Raw genomic sequence first — 18,111 nt, 5'->3', positions numbered from 1 at the left:
TATTTTACTTTAGAATTCCTCAGAGCCTTTGGTATGTGTGTTATGACTCACAAGAAACTCCCAGGTGTCTGCATTTCAGGACTGATGGATCTGTCAAGAAAGACACTTCAACACCAAGCCTATCCTTTATTCACATTCTCACACACAGGTTGAACTAATCTCATATTTAGATTTCTAAGCTTTTGGACTTGAGGCAAGTCATGAGAATTTTAACTTCCTTATCTGTAGCCAACTGCTTGCAAAGAAACCTCATAGATTCTTTTATTATTATTATTATTATTGTATTTTATTGGTTAATACAATTATATAGGTTTCAAGTGTACAACTCTATAATACATCATTTGTATATCACGTCGTGTTCACCACCCAAAGTCAAATCTTCTGTCACCATCACGTATTTGACCCTCTTCTGCCTCCCTCCCCCCACCCCTTTACCTTCTGGTAACTCCTATACTTTTGTCTGTGTCTATGAGATTTTGTTTGTCTTGTTCATTTGTTGCTTTTGGTTTTCCCACATAGGAGTGAAAACATATGGTTCTCAACTTTGTCTGACTTATTTCACTTAGCATGATACTCGCAAGAGCCATCCATGTTGTTACAAATGGCAGTATTTCATCTTTTTATGTATATGTACCACATTTTTATGTACATCTTCTTTATCCAATCATCTATCAAAGAACACAGGTAGTCTTCATGTCTTGGGCACCTTGAAGAGTGCTGCGGTGAACATAGGGGTACATGTATCTTTATGAATAAATATTTTTAAAATTTTCAGGTTACCCAGAAGAGGGATCGCTGGGTCATATGGTAGCTCTATTCCATAGTGGCTGTACCAATTTACATTCTCACTGGCAGTATATGAGGGATGCTTTCTCCTCATAACCTCTCCAACACTTATTACTTGTCTTATTGATAATAGCCATTCTAACAAGTTAAACCTCATAGATTCTTAATCAAACTTTTATTGAGTGCCTATGTGCCAGGCATAGTATAAGGATACAGGTACATAAGCACATAAAACAAGTTATATTGCAGCCTTCAGACAGTTCCCGGTCTCAGGAGGAGACAAGCACAAATAATGATAGTGACAATGAGATGGGTCATTCACTTTGAGCGGCTGTCAGTTGGCCTAGAGTAGACGTCCAGTCTCAAACTTGAATGCCCAGTAGGGAAGAGACAAGTAACATAAAAGCGAGAGGCTGGGCCTGCAGAACCAGGGAAGGTCTGATGGGAGAGCCACTGGGAAGCATGTCACCAATTGCTGACATGCAGGGCCAGGTTACTACACTTCTCAATCATTCAAGAAAAGCCAGAAATCTGAATTTTTACGTGAAATCACCTGATTTCTAAATGTTGTCAGCTAATTCAAACTTGTAGGAAAACACTTGCGAGATCATCAAAACTCATTTCATCAAAACTAAAACAAAGACAAAAAACTCTGACTCCGCCTGAGTAGCAAAAAAAAAACCCTCTAAATTTTCCAAAGCAAAGCAAATGAATAGAAATGGTGAGAAACCGATATGCTTGCTGAATCCAAAATATTGTTTTATGATCCCATCCTCATAGGTCCTAGGAATACTTGAGTCTGGAGAGGAATCCTGGCACACACACATACATATGTAATTGAAAACTCTGTGTTAAAACTGCTAGTCAATACAGTTTGTATTCGTTTTGCCAAACATGTTACCCAGCTACAGGTTTTGTTTGTTTGTTTCTTTTGGAGTTCGGAGCAAAGATGCTGAAGGGTTTCCGAAGAGGGACCCAAATACCATCCAGCCAGTCTAAGATTACTTCAAGGAGAAACAAACATGCAGTTGATTAATTTGGTCAAAACCAAAAATTAAATTATTTTAATTTCCACCTTGTTGGGAAGGGGTGCTGGATTAGTGAGGAACAAGAGGAAAAAGTTGGGAAAGGACAGAGAGCGAGAACTATGTGCAGGCTGTGAGCGTTATCATCCCAGTTTAACAGGCACAGGGTGGAAACAGCCATGAGCCTTACCCCACCCCTGTCTCTCAGCAGAAAACCAAGCTCTCTGCCCACTTCAATGACAAGGTTAATGTAAAGTCAGCTTTCTGCCTTCACCTTGCCTTAATTACAAAAGTAGAGGCTTCCCTACCCCAAGCCACATCTCCCATACATTGCCCAGCTTCTGCCCTCAACTCTCCACAGAAAAAGCTCCTATTAAAGTTACCAATACCTTTTTTTGTCCAAACACTCAGTGGTTAATTTCCAGTATTTTTCTGAACAAGTGACACTGCTTACCCGTCCTTCCTTTACTTAAATGATCCTCTCTTGGTTTTGTGTCTCTCCCATTTCTCTAACTGCCCTTTCTCAGTCTCCTTCCTGGGCTCCTCTCTCTCCTTCCTTGCATTATGTAAAGTTAACCTTTGCTTTCTTTCTCTTCCTCCTGGATGAAGTTATCCATGCCCACAGTCTCTATTATGATATGGACTCTAGGCCTCTCAGATCTTATTCTCAAGCCCATTCCTCTGTCCTGAACATTAGGTCACTGTGTCCACAATGTATCTAAAGACAAGACATCTCCAGAAGGAATCCCACAGATCCCTCAAACTCATGTGAATAACTGGATGCATCACTTTACCCCAAATCCTGTTCTTCCTCTTTTATTCCTGCCCTGGGTTATGATGTCTGTTACCTGTGCTGGAAGCCCAGAAGTCATCAGCATAAACTCCTCTTCTTCCTACATCCCCCACGTCCAGTCAGCCCTCAAGTTCTCAGAAATTCATTATTTCCTCTTCAGCTCCACAAACTATCTTGGTTTAGTTCATCACTTATGTGGAACGGGCATTCAGTAATAGCATCACTTAACATTCATAATATCACTTAACTCCTGCCTCTACCCTCAAACACCTCTAACTCATCCTTCTCAGTGCACTTAGAACAGTGCCACCAGGATGACTGAGGACACACATCTGTTCACATCACTCTCTGCTTAAAATCCTTTAGGGCCTCCCATCATCATTAGGATCAAGTCGAAACAACTTTGCCTTACAAGCAAGGTCCTCTATGATGTGGCCCCTGCATAACTCCCTCTCCAGCATTACTTCTCACTGCTTTGCTCTTGGCATGTTATGCCCCAGTAAAAAGTATTACTGTTGTACTAATGTGAGTTGGATCCGAATGTTTGCAACTCAGCAGCTTTGTCTGCCTCAAGCCTTTACCTAGAAAGACTCCTATCTTCCTTACTCTAGGGGACCCCTCCTAATATAGTCAGCTCCCTACCACAATATCCTTGAGATGACTTTGCAGGTCCCACTGCCTGCCTCTCCCTTGCTCTTGACTCATCTAACAACCTTCACCCTAACTTTTCCCGCCCATCTGGACTTTCATCCTCTTGGATCTCAGGAATCCTAATGTTTATCAATAGTGAACAGACACGTGTCCCTTGATGTTAGAAGGATTCGTTGCCAGGACTATCTTATTTTGGAGAAAACTGCCTCCATGAAGAGAGCCCACTTTCTCCTATAGGCTCTTGCCCATTCTGCTCCTATTCCCAGCCAGCTCACAGTGGAATTTTCCTCACAGGGAGGGGAGACCCCACCCAGCCATTAACTGAGGTCAACTAACCTCATCATCATCAGAGCCCTGTGGCTTCATGAATATCGTTGGTTAGAATGAGGCTAACTTGAGCATTCATGTTCTTTCAAAAGTGAGTTTATTAAAAAATATATATATATTAAATAAATGGTAACCTGTATGGTTTGTAGATAAGGCAAATTTATCAAAGTTGTTCATAAATGTCTATAGTTGGGGACACATTTGACCGGTGGATGACTTAAGAGTGTGCCGAGGGGCTGAGGGAGGCCGGGCATCCGAGATGAGCGAGAAAAAGGGGCGGGGATCCTGTAAGGACTGGGGCGGGTCTTCCCTCACGTCGTCTCAGCGCCATACTCTACTCTGTGGGTAGCTCTGGCTGCACTTGAACATTAATAGTATGGAAATTCTAACATTCTTGACCAGAAAACTCACTGGGGCTTTCAGCGTGAGGGAAGGAGCTTTCACGACACTATCCTACCATTCAGACAGGGCAGGAGTTGTCCTTGGATGCTCGACTCCGTGTGCACGGACGAGAGGGACACAACTGTCACTCTGCAGCAATAGATTGCCCATTTAATTACCTATTAATGTCCCGCAAACTGTAAGTTATTTGATATTTTCTCTAAGAAAACATCTCCAAATTGTCAGCAGGCTCCCTCGCGTCCTAATTATTGTGTCACTAACTGTGTCGGTTCCATTTCTTTTTTCTACAAAATGGATCCCTCAGCATGATCATAGTTATCATTTTTAATGGCGAAATTTGATGGATTTACAAAGAGTTTTCCCCAAAAAGCTGCTGGCCATTTGGGCCTCATGCATCAGAGCAAGACAAATGTGAACTGAGTAATTCCATCTCGGCCATTCGTCAACACCTCAGAGGAGGAAGTGTCAGCAGCACATGACAGTGATCAAACTAGTTATGAATTTGAATTTGGCTGTACTCCTTCTAAGAATTTTAACTACATGATGTATTACCTTTAAATTTCATAGTTAAAAAAGAAACGAGATATTTATTTATTTTTTTACCATAATTCTTGGTCTACCAACCAAAAGTAGGATAACACCAAAGGAACTCAAGATTTAGTCTATAATAACCACAAAAACAATAATAGCTAACACTTAACAAATACTTATCATATGCTAAGCCCTGTCTAAGTGCTTTGTGTGTATTGACTCGTTTAATACAACAAATACTCTATGAAATAGTTATTGTTATTATCCCTATTTTACAGATAACAAATTGAGGCACAGAATTCTATTAAGGTTATATGGCCAGGCAGTCACCCCGAGTCCACGCCCTTAAAACCAATCACCCCACCAGAAGCAGCAGGATTTCATTATCATCCAAAAATATTTATTGAATACTTATGACAGGTATGTGAACTGTTTCACATTCATTTCTCATTAAATTCTTATACAAACCCCATAAAGAAGTATGGTTGGCCCCATTTTGTGGAAGAGAACACTGAGCCACATAACTGGTAAGTGCCAAGGCAGGGACAATGGATCTGTCAGACTCTTTACCACTGTGAGATTTGTCTCTAAGGAAAGGACTCTGATCCTTGCAGAGCAGCAGGTCCTAAATAGAGTCACTAGCATATCAGCAGGGAAATTTTAAGTGCCATGGAAGTCCTTCTGGAGAAATGGCAGATTCTAGGGGTGGAGCAGCCAGGGCTGAAAATACACGATGAACTTGGGGCATCTTATGCTGAGACAAAATCAAGTAGTCCTTAAAACAAAGCAAAACACAAAAAGGATGAGGGTCCATCAAAAGCACCCAGGAGCAAACCTGAAAGAGCTCCCAATGTCCAAACTGGAATTATTTGAGCAACAAAATTAATAACAATAGTGTTAGATTATAACAAAGAAGAAAGAAGATCCATGAGTCCATACTGATATAAATAAATGATTGACTAAATAAATAAATAAGTAGAAGAAACAAACCATCCTTACAGAAGGTTTTCAAATTATTAGTGCAGAAGGAATGAGAGAAGTAGAATCATCCCCAGGCAAGATCCACTGAGGAATGAGACAATTAGTGGATAAAACATTAAGGAGAAATAGGAGCTTTGGATACGCTAAGAGTATCTATCCCAAAATGTTAATTCATTATTGTGGTGGTTTTTCAACATATGTCCACAAATTCTTTGATACTCTTTCTTCCAGAAAAGGAACTCAATTCCTTATCCCCTGAATGTGGGCTGGATGTAGTGACTTACTGGTTACGAGTAGAGTATAGAAAAAGATAATTAGCAACTTTAGAATGGTGAAAACTGGCAGACACCACCACCTTAACCAAGTGATCAAGGTTAACGTCATCTGTACTATGTCATGCTCATATAATGAACCCCCTGGTTCAATGTCATGAGAACGGCACTTCCCTTCTGTGGTCTTCTTCCCCAACGTGCAAAACCCAAGTTGGCCCAACCCCAAAATGAGGGACATTCTACAAAATACCTGACCAATACTCTTCAAAAGTATGAAGGTCCTTAAAGATAAGGAAAGCCTGAGAAACAGATTGGAAAAGACTATGGAGCCATGACAAGTCGATGCGATTTGGTATCCTGGACTGGATTCTAAAACAGAAAAAAAGATATTAGTGGAAAAAGTGGTGACATCTGAATAAAGTCCATAGTTTAGTTAATGGTCTCATATCAATGTTGGTTTCTTAGTTTTGACAACTGCACCATGGATGTAAGGTATTAACCTTAGGGGAAACTGGATGAAGGCTCTAAGGGATTCAATGACGGCTTCGAAGAGGGGAGCCCTAAGATGTTGAGGGACTGGCTAGGAGGCTATTGATAATACCTTCAATGTGTAGATGCCTTGTGATGTGATTCTGTGTATTCTTTCATCAAATCTCACCTCCATTTTATGATTTTTCTCTATTAGCTTTTGAAAGCATGGAAGGGGATTTGAGAAAACAGGCAGCTGCTTTAGGAGTGGATACAGCTCCGGCTGATGGAAAAACTGAGAAAACCAGAATACAACGCAGGCTTTAGTTGATCATATATCATTATTGGTTCATTAATTGCAACAAATATACTGTGCTAATAGAGCGGCTGGATACGAAGCGTATGGGAATTTTCTGTGCTATTTTCTCAATATTTCTGTAAAATTAAAACTACTCTAAAAAATAAAGCCTATTTACAATTTAAAAGAAAAAATGCCCCACTTATGTTCCTAAGGTACAGAGACCATACTTACTGAAGGTTCGGCAGAGCGACCCTGGTTTGGCTCCAAGGGACTTGTGAGGACGCCCAAAGAAAGAGGATGGGACGAGTGGCAGAAGCACGGAGATGACAGAAGAACCTAGAGGAGAGGACACAATTAGTCATAAGGAAACAGGAAATGGAGGAGTGGTGGGAGAGCAAATGACGGACACCCCGTGCCTCCGGCAATTCGTTTCACTTGGCTGCCCCGCCCCATTATCCCTTCCGCTCACCGGCTCCTCCTCCTGCACCTACAGCCCTTAACAGACAGTCTGTTAGTATCTAGATTATGCTAGATACTCTGCCCCTCCCGATTTCCTCTCCACTCTTTTCCACCCTGCCCTGTGCCCCAGGGGTCTCCCCGCCGGCGGCTGCCCTGGGGCTGGCGGGTGGGAGGTGGGAGGCAAGGACAGTGCTCTGAGAAGGGAGGTGGCTGCGGTTGGAGTCCTTAGGCCCTTTCCCCGCCCGCCCGTGTGTCCCTCCTGGGCAGGCCCCTCCAGTAGTGGCCGCAGCTCCCCTCCCCGCAGCTCCCCTCCCCGCAGCTCTCCTCGGAGCTTCCCTCCTTGGGGTCCGGTGATCGCCCCTCCTCTTGCCCCACCAGGCCTGGGCGAGAGTAGTGGTTCCACACGGTGGGCAATTTTTGGGTGCTCCACTCTTCCTTGTTGGTCTCCCTGAAGTCTATCTATGTCTTGGTAAATCCTTCCATTATCAAACTCCTCTCCATTACGCAAGGGAGTGCGTCGTCATCTGTTTCCCGCTGGGATCACAACCGATGGAAAAAGTTACTCATTATGTTTATTGACTATTGTTTATCTTTCCTTTTAGAACGTAAACTCCACGAGGGCAGAGATTTTGTATGCATCCTTCACTGCTGTGGCACTCAATAAACATTTGTTGAATAAAAAAGTGAATGTTCATTTTATCCGTACTGTCTCAGATGGTACCTGTAACTAGTGGCTACGATGCCTGTCTAAGGAGATTTCCTGAGCATAAAGCAGTTCTTTATCTACTGAAGTCCAGTCTGCCCCAATAGGGGTTAAGAGAGTAACTTGATGGCCTTGATTGTTTCTCTTGCCCTGTGGAACTATAATGCTGGGTCTCTGGCATTCCCTCTCTTGCAGGCAAACTTGGCAACTGCGTGCCTTACTTTTATACTTTTACGTGTTCATTTGCCTGCAAACTTTCTGTTTCTTGGATAATAGAGTTATAGTGTGCTCACAGGCCCTTAGAAACTTGCAGCTTACAAAAGAACTCTGGCCCCGAGCCAGGGGAGTCTCCTCCAGCTGCTGACTGACCCTGCCTGGAAAGTCAACTTGGAAGAGACGCAAATGTCCTAATCCTCTTGCAAACCACTCTAAGTAGGTTTTATCCAGTGACCTGTAAAACCAAATTAGTAAAGGGACACTTTAATTCCAGCTCACTAGAGAGCTTCTAAAATCTTTGAGAAAGCCAGCACAGCAAATTTCTGGGGGGGCGGGGGGGGGGCTGAGAAATGCATCCCATTTTCAAAAGCAAAATGTCCTTACTTTCTCATGGCTTCTCTCATGTCATTCAGCATACAGAAGATATTTTCTGAGTCTTTCACAGGGATCTCCAGCGAAGGTGGGAGGCAGTTCTTGAGAGGGAGAAAAATACGGTGGCCCAGCCAGGTCAAGTGATTTTCCCCAAGTTCTGCCAAGCCCCATCCCAGCTCTGGTCTCCTGACTCTAGTAGAGGGAACATTTGCTCTGTTATTATTACCCCAGGAGCTGGCTTATTGCACAATATCAGGAAATAGTCCATATGAAATCCTGGCCCACAGAGCGTACATGTTCTGCTTTTTATTCTGTAGCTTTTTAATAAGCGTGTTTTCTTTTTCCCATAATGTCATCTGGAAGCAATTCCTCCCAACAGCTGGATTTGCTTCCACAATTGGTAAACACGTAAAATGGAAGGCAGGGGATGATGCGGCATGTCACCAGAGAGTCCCTTCCCTACCCGCTTGGCTCACGTTCTGAGGCTTATCTTGGGTCTCTGCACAAGCCTCATCAAAACTGAAAATGTCTTCAAAAGAGCGACCCACACTGCAAGCCCTCCTTCAGGGGGTCAACATGTTCTTTGGGGGAGAAATTTTCTAAATGCTTTGCAGATAAAATTGATCAGATGCAGACCAGACTGCCAGCTGTCAAGGTCTTCGTGCTACATGTGGAGGCCAGCAGAGCAGCATCTCCCCAACATTCCCACCATCCTGGGACAGTCAGGACTTCTGGACGTCCCATGGGAAGCCTCTCTGAGAACAAAGCCTGCCCAGCATCGCTGCCCCAAAAGCCAGTCATGATGAGCCCAAAGAGCACTAACTGGGTCATCAAAGAAGATGAATGTCCCGCAAATGTGCTCCTCAGGAAGTGTTCATGCAGACACAAACGGAAAGGCAGCCAGCATTCTGGAATGGCCCAAGCCAAGAACGCAGCTGTCTTCTGGGTGTTGGCTCACAGCCACTCCACCATGTTCACCAGCATGGTTAGCTCTGGGCCAAGAGGTCCAGGGCACAGGTTCAGCTTGAATACAGTACTAGAGGACAAAGCTCAAGCTTTATGTAGTCCCCACTCTCACATGAGAAGTGCTATTCTTTTGGTCAAAGTTCAAACTTAGGGGCAACCAGCCTAGTATACGGCTGAACTCTCAGAGGGAGCATGAGAGCATGCCAGTTACTAGGCAGCCCTAGGAGGGGGTGTGTGTCACCCGGCCCAGCTGCATGGATGACCTCACCACAGGCTAGCCAACTTAGTGGACAGGGTGGGGGGAGGAAGGGCTTCCTTCCAAGCACCACGAAGTCTCTAGGCAGCCTAGGCCCCACCTTTCATGAAGGGGCTTCCCCATATTGTGGGCCTTTGACTGCACAGTGCTCCCAGCAGAGATGGGCATCTTTCCCACTGCATGAGCAAAAGGAGACTGTCAGGGGCAGTGCTCGCCAGAGGACCCAGGTGGGTAGCTGCCCAGCTCCTCAGCAAGCCTCAAATGAAGCCCCTTTGCCTGGTCCCAGGGTGTGTGCTCTCCTTCTCGGTTCTGCTTCTATCCTAAAGGTCCTGCTATTATAGCTTCCAGTTGCTTTTGCTGCCCTCACCCCCCAACATGCTACATTGTCTCATAGGTGTGGTGGCTGTCATCCTGCACTGACTCGTCCACAGACGTGGCTTCTGGAATAATCTCATGCTAGTCTCCTTGTGAGGCATGGGACAGGATCCAGGCTATCTTTTGGGGACAATGGAGAAGCCCTCTAGTTAGGAGAGGCAAAGCAGGCCTGACACTCACTCTCGTCTAGGCTCTAGCCTTTCTCCCTTCCCCTTCTAGGTTAGTCTGCAATCTCTAGCCTTACGCTGGTCCTGGGAAGGAGAAGACTCTTTGCTATTTTCTTATCTCCTCTTTCTGGCTGAAATACAGGCTTTTCTAGAAAACATTTTTTCCCCTTCTGCCTTAAAATATGCTAGGTAGTCTATTTCCCTTTAAGTGCTGAGTAAAAGATAAGTGCCTTTTACGGGTGCTGGGCTAGGCCTGGTCCTCTGTAAGCACCAACCATGGCTCCCAGAGTGGGAAAAGGCTGTTGCTGAAAACCTGCCTAAGCTGTTGCCAACATGTGTTATGAGAAAGACTCTTCTCACAGAAACAAAAAAATCAATTAAAAAATCCTAGTTATACATCGTCAGACTCAAAGTTTGATATTTCTACATTTTAAATAGGATCTCTAATTTTGTTTTTTTTTTTTTCCTTCCTAATGGCTTCCATCTTTGTGTCAATTATAGTAGGTTAATGAGAACTACAAGTCTTACCAATTGCATACACTCTTCGATTTCTTAAACTTCTTCTCACTTTTAGTGAATGATGAGGGCACCAGCACCGCCCAAACTGAGCTGGAGTTCCCCTGGTGTGACACCACGCGATAGCTCAGTTTCACTTGTCAGCGGGTACGCGAAAATCCAAAATCAGTCTACAAAAGGTGATCGGAGAAGGTCAGTATACAAAGTTCGAAAATGTGAGTTGTTTAAAAGCCAAATATACAAAAGTCGAAAATGTTGCCCAGACCCAACTAGAGTGTAAGCACCGTGTAGGTAGGAACGTTGGCCGTTTGACCGTGGCTGTATCCCAGTGCCTATTACAAGGCCGGGCGCATGGTAGATGCTTAGTACTTACTGGGCGCATGAACTGCCTGTGCTTTGGGAATCTTGTAGCCCCTTGGCACGTTCTATCCTGTATTCTCATTATTGTGTTTTACTTTGAGATCGAAAGCTTCTTGAAAGCAGACGTAAAATTTTCTTTCTTATAGCACCTAAGTCATCCATAATTGGGATTCAGTAAATGTTTATCGAACAAATAGAACTAGCTGGTGATTAAATCATTTTAAAACAAAATCCCACATAGGTCATTATAAAACCATGGCCCATACTGTAAAAAATGACAATTGCTGGAGCCCCTAGAATTTTCTAAAGTACTGTATGGCAGGGAAGTAAATTTCCTGCCCCAGAAATCTGGTGAAAGAATTCACTTGAGGATTTAAGTCTTAGGAAAAAGAAAAAAAGAAAAAGACCCAAGGAAGGAGGCTAAGAAAGGAAGGTCTCTTCCAGGGCATATAGATTAAGGGTATTTACATGCCACTAAGAAGGGAACAAGATGCCAGCCAGGTTTGTGCTTTAGTTTAACCATGTTCCCTGCGAAACTTGCTTATGGGAAGATCAGAAGCTCTCAGGATCATTACTGAAGAGGATTCAGAGAAATTATCGCCTACTCCCGGTTAAAGAGAGAGCAAGTCTGGGTTTTTTTTTTTTTTTTTTGGTGTCAACCTCTACTGAAATGTGCTGTTGTCAAATCAAAAAGGGGACAGATCTGGAATTTCACAACTCTGATGAAAGTGAAATAAAAGGAAATCTGTATCATCTTAATCAAAGCATGTGCACCTGAGTCGGCTCTCTGTCTCATCCCTTGGCCTTGGTGACTCTCATGCGCTAGAGGTTAAGGGTTTGTTAAAGAAGATGGGTTTTGATTAAGTGTCACATTTAGTGTGATGTGACATGCTCTTTATCATTGCAAAGGAAGATTGGGGGCTGGGGGAGTCTTTATAGTTAGTTCCCAATATAAATTAGGAGTCTTGGGGAATGAGTGCTTTGCAGTTGGCCTTGATCTTTCCAGGACCTAATGAATGTGTGTATGTGAGAGTGTGCGCATGTGTACGTGTGTGTGTGTGTGTGTGTGTGTGTGTGTGTGTGTGTGTGTGTGTAGAGATGGCAGAAAAGTCAGTTTCCAGGTGCCTGTGCTAATGGGCTGGTTACCCCTCTTGGAGTTTGACTAGCAATTGTAACACAAGGCTCCAGTTCTAAATTTGTCCATGTTCTTGATGTACTACGCAAAGGTCTTTGCGCCTTTTACTCCTTTGAAATTTCAGTGTTGCTTAGGAAAATTTCAAAGCATCTGTTCACCCCGCTTGGGAACTATGATACAAATTTGAAGATAGAGAAGCAGGAGGAAGTATTTGGAGTGCTGCAGGCCATTTCTAACCACGGCGTAAGGCCTCCCCTGACTTCACCTAGAGAAAGAAGAGTAGGCAGAGCCAAAGCCTCCTCCTTCCAAATCTAAGATGTGCAACATACCTTCAGATTCTGATTCTGGCTTAGCTTGCCAGTGAGACCACAGAGAAGATGGGGGCACAGGAAAGCCCCAGACTGATCGGGAGTGCTCATGAGGAAGGGAAAGACAAAGGGTGGGGATCAAAGAAAGCATTTCGGAAGGGAACATTCCCACCTCATCTGCAGATTAATCTTTCTAAAACATCACTGGCATCAAGAGTCTCTTCCTTGTTCACAACCCTTCCACAGCCCTTCTCTTCCCTCTCATCATCTACAGAAGAAAATCCACACCCTTCATCCTGGCACTCGATGCCACACATCCTGGGCACCCCCAGATCGGTCTGCTCACTGCCTCCCAAATGATTCACTCGCTCCTATCTTCCAGTTGTTGCTCATGTCACTCCTCTACCGGGTTACCTTCCCTGTCCTTCTCTTTCCCATCTCCTAAGATGAGAAAGGCTACCCATCTTCCAAGGTTGGCCACAGCCCTTTCTGTTTCATGAAGGAGTCACAGCCCTCTGGGAGAACTTCTTTTTTCTTTTTCTTTTTTTTTAACCCAAAAAGATAAATGGAGAGCCTACGACATGCCCAGAATTGCTCTGGGCACCTGGAATAAGTCAAAGAACAAAACAAGATAAAGATACCTGCCCTCAAGGAGCTTGCAGTGTGGTATTTGGTACTATAAACACTAAAAATAAGGCATAAGTAGTATCATGTACCTAGTCGCTCACCATTGCTATGGAAAAAAGAAAAAGAGAGTAGGGAAAGGGTGATGAGATGCTCTGGCAGTTTGAGGGCAGGGGCCAGCTGTAGCATTATGCAAAGGATGGTCAGGATAGGTCTCTTTGAGATGGTCAAAGACTGGAGGGAGGCAGAGAAGTTAGCCAGGCAGACACCAAGGGAAGAGCCTTTTAGGCAAAGGGACTATCTAGGGCAAAGGCCCCCAGGCAGAGCTGCCCAGGTCCAGGAGGGATAGAGTACCCCTCCTTCCTCTTTAGCTTTCCAGGTGGCTCTGCACATGGGATAGCTCTGGAAGAAGGTCTGTGGACAAAGAAAATACAAGACAATCCATAACATTGAATACCAAACAGAAATGCCTGCAATGTTTGTTACAACCAGTTCTGAATTAAGGAAGAAGTTAGACAAGTAATGAAGCAGTGCTTAGGTTTTCATTGCTACGTTCAAAGGTAAATTTTTTAATTAGAAAAAATACTTATTTCTGCTCCTTTCACACGTCCTATTGTTCAGAAAACAATCCTATATACGCATATGAAACAATGTATTATTACACACTCTGTCTAAAAGCAAGGCATCATAGGTAAAGCTCAGCAGCCAGCCACCCAGAGTTCTCGGCCTATGGGATCTTGCTTCTTGATTTTACATTAATTTCTGAAAATCAGAAATGTCATCTTCAAAAGCTGTTAAGGGGCTGTAAAAAATACTCACTTTCTTCAATATTACAGTTGTAGAAATGGGAGTAAATTTTCTTTACGAAATCAAAAGCAAAGAAGGAGATGGCACTTTACATCATTGGTGCTTTAGTATAGGTCAGAAGGACAAAATACCGTGATAAGCTTTCTCTTCGATACCAAGAAGACATTCTAGTCCAAGCTTTGACATGCTTCCTATCTTTTCACGGGTGCTTTTTACTTTTGTATTTTTTTGCTGCTTTTCATCTTTCTCCACTTTTCATATTAGAGTACTGGTATAGCCTTAAAACTTTATTAACAGGACCAAAACTGTTATCTACTGATTTCTTCTCAAAAAACACTAACCATTCAGATATCCCAGCAGTTTTATTTTTATGAATGCTCTAGCCATGAAAAAACTCAATAGGACACAAATCCAAGGAATAAAAGAAATCCACCATGTTTTGCACTGTTTGTTGCAGGATTATAAAACCTAAACCTCCCCGTGCGAACAGGAAGCTGGATGTGAGCCCTTCCACAGCACAGTGTCCATTCGCCCTGCAGGCCATGAAGGCTGCCTGCCGGCCTCTGACACCACGTTCATCTGTCATAGGGCTAACGCTTGGAGTTTCGACAATAACATAAAGTATACCTCCTGTGATAAGTAAGATGCCACCGCTAGCGTGTCACCAGAGCGTATACTATCATGGTCGTGACCTAAGGACAGCTTCTTCAGCTTCAGGTGGGGACACTCGAGCACTAGGAATGGGACTTGGTACAAAGTCTTCATGTTGGTGGCTGCAAGGGCAGCTCTCAACTTCAAGCCCCACATGCTACCCAGAAACAGCTTAAGGTGATTTTTTAAAAAGACATTAAATGAAAGTATGAACTGGCAAGTGCTTCTTATTATGGGGAAAATAACAAATGTACTTGCAAAATTGCAGACACCCCTTTGCTTCATGAAACAGTCCCTGCCTGTCTCCCTTCTTCACTGCTCGCTGACTGACCACCTCCCCTGCAATTCGACTAAAGCCTCATCACTGACACGTCACTGAGGTTCCTAGAACCATCTGCTAGGGATGCTTTTCCAGCCTCATTCAAATTTCTACGTAATCCAGTGTTGCGATGGAGCCTGGAGTGTGATTCCTACACCTTTACTTCCTTGCCGTGGGTGCTTGGGTGAATTACTCAACCAATTTGTGCCTCGATTCACTCATCCGTAGAACAGGGTTTTCCTTCATGTTGTACTGAAGTTGGACATTTAAATTGTTGTTGATGTTTTGCTATTATAATTTTTTGTTGTTATAAATGTTACTGCAATGCATATGTGCACATAAACCTCTTTTGACATTTAGGAGTATTTCTTAAGATAGAATCTCAGAAGTTGAGTTATTGAGCTAACAAATATGAACATTTTTTAAGAGTTTTCAATTCATATTGCCGCATTCCTCCTCCCAAAAGGGCTGTATTAATGTACTGCAACTAGCAACATGCAAAAATTACAGCTTCATGATGGCTTCAACTGCATTATTATTACAAAAAAATTTTTTTTGCTGACTTAATAGGTAGAAAGTGAGTTTGCTTTTATATGTAAACTTCATAGTGAGGTTTATCATACATTCAGAGATGTACACAAATTATAAGTGAATTTTCACAAAGTAATCAGCACCCAGATCAAAAAACTGAATGTTATCAGCAGCCTAGCAGCTCCTGCCATGCCTCCTTTTACCCTCCTTCACCCCATCCAGGGTAATCACTGTCCTGACTTTTTACACCATACATTAGTTTGGGCAAGTGGCATTCTTAATTTTCATTTTCTTGATCACTAGAGGAACTAACCATAATTCCATGTATTAGTTGATGAATCGTAGCTCTTTTGCAAATTGTTTTCCCAAGTTCTTTGTCCAAGAAATGGTTGATTATTAAGCAATCTCTGAATGTTGAGTTTGGCTAAAGTTGAACTATCATCATCATAATATTGTTCAGAAATGGAAAAGTGTGTTTGTGTCTGTATGTGTGTGTTTATGCTCTCATGACCTCACTCTGATGATTCTCCTTCTACTTATGCTTCTTTACTTCAAAGTTAGATGGTGCCTCTCTAAACAACACCTGGCAGGGGGAACGTTTTCGTGACAAAACTGACCCTAAATAGACTGCTGTTCTTTCGGTGTCTTTAAGAATTACGGAAATAGGTCACTGAACCTTTTTAAAAATAGAACTGACACATTTGGAGAACACATTTTTTTCTGCTGAGATAGCACACAGTATAAGATGAAAAGATCTCCAGAGGGCAGATGAATTTAGACATTTGGTATAAAAAATAAATATTCTTAATTGTAATAACTCATAGGGAATATAGTGTCTTTTATAAGAAAGATCTCTAAATATTGTTACCTAAACAGCCTACATAAAATTCTCCCACTTCAGTTCTAATGTGGGTTTTTCTGACGTACAAGTAGTAGCTTGCTAACTCCTGCCTAGCCACACCTGGCAACAGCTGTTGATGGAAAGAGAAGAGTCACATTATCAATTTTGGTCAGTATTTGTTCTCTCACCAAAGCCAAGTTCTCCTGTCTCACTAGGTTTGCTTTCTCGTCTCCTAAGTTTTTACACAGTTCATTCACTCCTCTGTGGATTCATACCCACAGCTGTGTAACAGGTAGGGACAAGGTTATACTGCCTCCTGGGCAAAGCTCCACCCCAGTCCTTCCAAGCCTGACTGATTTGTAGCAGGCCAGCCACAGAATCTTTGCCCACGGGCTCCCATGAGCTGTCTAGGGGCCCTAGGTCTGCTGGGGGTGGCCCTTTTCAACCTATTCCTGAACCATCTTCAGAAAGCTCTCTCTGCTATCACTTCAGCCCCTCCTCATATTCTCATCTGCCCTGCTACCTTCAGAAACCCCAGGCATCTCAGGGGTGGGCACTTATGTCATTTTGAGGGATTCCCCAGGGCTGCCTACACTGTCGTGCTTGGGCTCCACCAAGGAGAGAGGCAAGATTTGTTGGCTGAGAAAGCAGAGCCTGGAGTTACTGTAGAAAGACACTTCAATTCAGCCCTAACAATAGCAAGAAGACACCTGAGGGGTTTGGCTCTCCCAGGAGTGTGTGTGTAGTGGGAGGGGGCCAGTGAATGGGAAGGAAGGAGGAGAATGCAGAGCTGGAGCAGGGACGCCTGTTTTAGAAAAGCCTGGCTGGCAGCAGGGAGAGAAATACAGGGCTGACAGTGTCCAGGGAACCTGGTAGTGGCTTCGTGGGGCTGGGAGACAGAGGGATACGCGTGAGACATTTCTCAGAAGTAGAACACTGTGGATGATAAAGTGGTTCTGTAATAAAACTGACAAGTCCAATGACAAAAGGAAACCACAGGGTGATCTGATCATACATTCCTAACTGACAGGTCAGGGTAGGTGGTCACGCCCCAGGCCTGTAACTTCTTTAGTCAAAGGTTTATCTTTGCCTTAAGCAAGCCCTGTCTATTGTTTCTGTGCATCTAGGTTAACACACCTTTGAAATAAGTAACCGCTCTCAAGAGAGCACGTAATCATACTAACTGTCCTGTAATCCAATCCTTTCCTTGCTTTTCTCCCACCTTCATGTAACCTTCCTTAGACCACTCCGTAGTTTCGAATGCATAAAAAATATATAAATAAATAAATAATTTTTTAAAAACCGCACAATTGTCATTCTCTGGAACACTTGAGATCTTACTTCCAGGCAGTTGTCCTCAGTTTTGGCTCAAACGATTCTTGTGAAAATTCTTTACAGATTGGACGTTTCTTACATCAACAATACACCGGTGGGACCTGATCACTTTGACATGGCACCTAGGGATAAAGAAGTGTCGAGGATGCTGACGCAGCACTCTCGGACCAGAACACGGCTCCTTTTGCACACATGTATCCATTCAGTGACTATGCGTTTCATGTCCACCTTGTATTAGACACTATTGTAGGGTCTGGGAATAATGCAGAGCTACTGCCCAAGGGCAGTTTTCATTTGGCCGGGGAGGGGGCAGTGCAGACAACAAGCTAGGAAGCAAATAAAAAAGATGATTAACCATGGTGCTAAATGCTCTTAGAAGATAATTTGGGCTGAGGGGATCATGTGATGGGGAGGACTTTCTGAAGAAGTGGCATTCAAACTGAGACTTGAATGATAAGAAGGAGCCAGTCAGGGGAAGAGCCAGGGCAAGAATATTCTAGGTAATCCAAAGCACCTCTTGCAAGAGACCCCAAAATAGGAACCGCCCTGGCACATTGAGGAACAGAAAGAAGACCACTGCGGCGTGATAAAGAATTTTGCAAGATGAAATTGTTTTTTGACCTATTTGCTGAG

General features: G+C 43.4%; 1 pseudogene; it reads right to left on the bottom strand.

Annotated features, from left to right (window-relative positions):
• Positions 1–14,137: 14,137 nt before the first annotated feature.
• LOC118613846 lies at positions 14,138–14,640 on the bottom strand (annotated as a pseudogene).
• Between the last annotated feature and the right edge of the window lie 3,471 nt (positions 14,641–18,111).

This window comes from Rousettus aegyptiacus, unplaced genomic scaffold (genome assembly GCF_014176215.1).
Source record: "Rousettus aegyptiacus isolate mRouAeg1 unplaced genomic scaffold, mRouAeg1.p scaffold_m13_p_2, whole genome shotgun sequence".
Lineage (NCBI taxonomy): Eukaryota > Metazoa > Chordata > Mammalia > Chiroptera > Pteropodidae > Rousettus > Rousettus aegyptiacus.
Note: the sequence above shows the minus strand (reverse complement) of the source record. Positions and strands in the feature narration are given on the sequence as shown.